Genomic DNA, 616 nt, shown 5'->3' on the forward strand with positions numbered 1-616 from the left:
CGCTCGCAGCGGGCGCCGGCGGCGCGCGGTGATGCGGCAGAGGTGGCTCCAGCGCGGCTCGTTGCACGGCGCTCCCGGGGCCATCCGTGCGGCTGCCCCGCGCCGGGCTTCGCTTCCCTCCTCCCTCGCGGCAGCCGCCGATCCGGGTCCTCGCAGCAAAGCATTAACTCCTTTCCTTTCTGTCGGTCCCGCCTGCGCTTGGCAGCATCCCTGCCCGGCGTTACAAGCAGCGGCTCCAGCGGCCCGTTCCCACGGCGGGCGCTGTGGATGCGGCTGTCCCGGCGAGCAGAACCGCCTCCTGCACACGCGAGTCCGGCCTTTCAGCACCGGGAAAGGAGCTGCGCGTTGCCAAGTGACAGCAGCTCCGCACCCGGAGCCCTGTTGTCCCGGACAGCCAGGCCCTGGAGATGATATTCAGCCTAGGGAACAGATAGTTATGTGTTATCAGCCCCATCTTTCAGTAAAGAACCTGCGTACTGTGTAATAGGCACYTAAAATTGTAGTGGGAAGTTCCTGATCTTTGAAGCCTTAGAGAGCCCTTGACGACTCTTGGCTTAATTGGAAGCAGAATTTTTTCTATGGTAGGTCCTGGAACAGAGCCACGTGTGTTCTTAGC

The sequence above is a fragment of the Nothoprocta perdicaria genome, unplaced genomic scaffold (assembly GCF_003342845.1).
Source record: "Nothoprocta perdicaria isolate Ctin4 unplaced genomic scaffold, notPer1 scaffold_228, whole genome shotgun sequence".
In the NCBI taxonomy this organism is placed as follows: domain Eukaryota; kingdom Metazoa; phylum Chordata; class Aves; order Tinamiformes; family Tinamidae; genus Nothoprocta; species Nothoprocta perdicaria.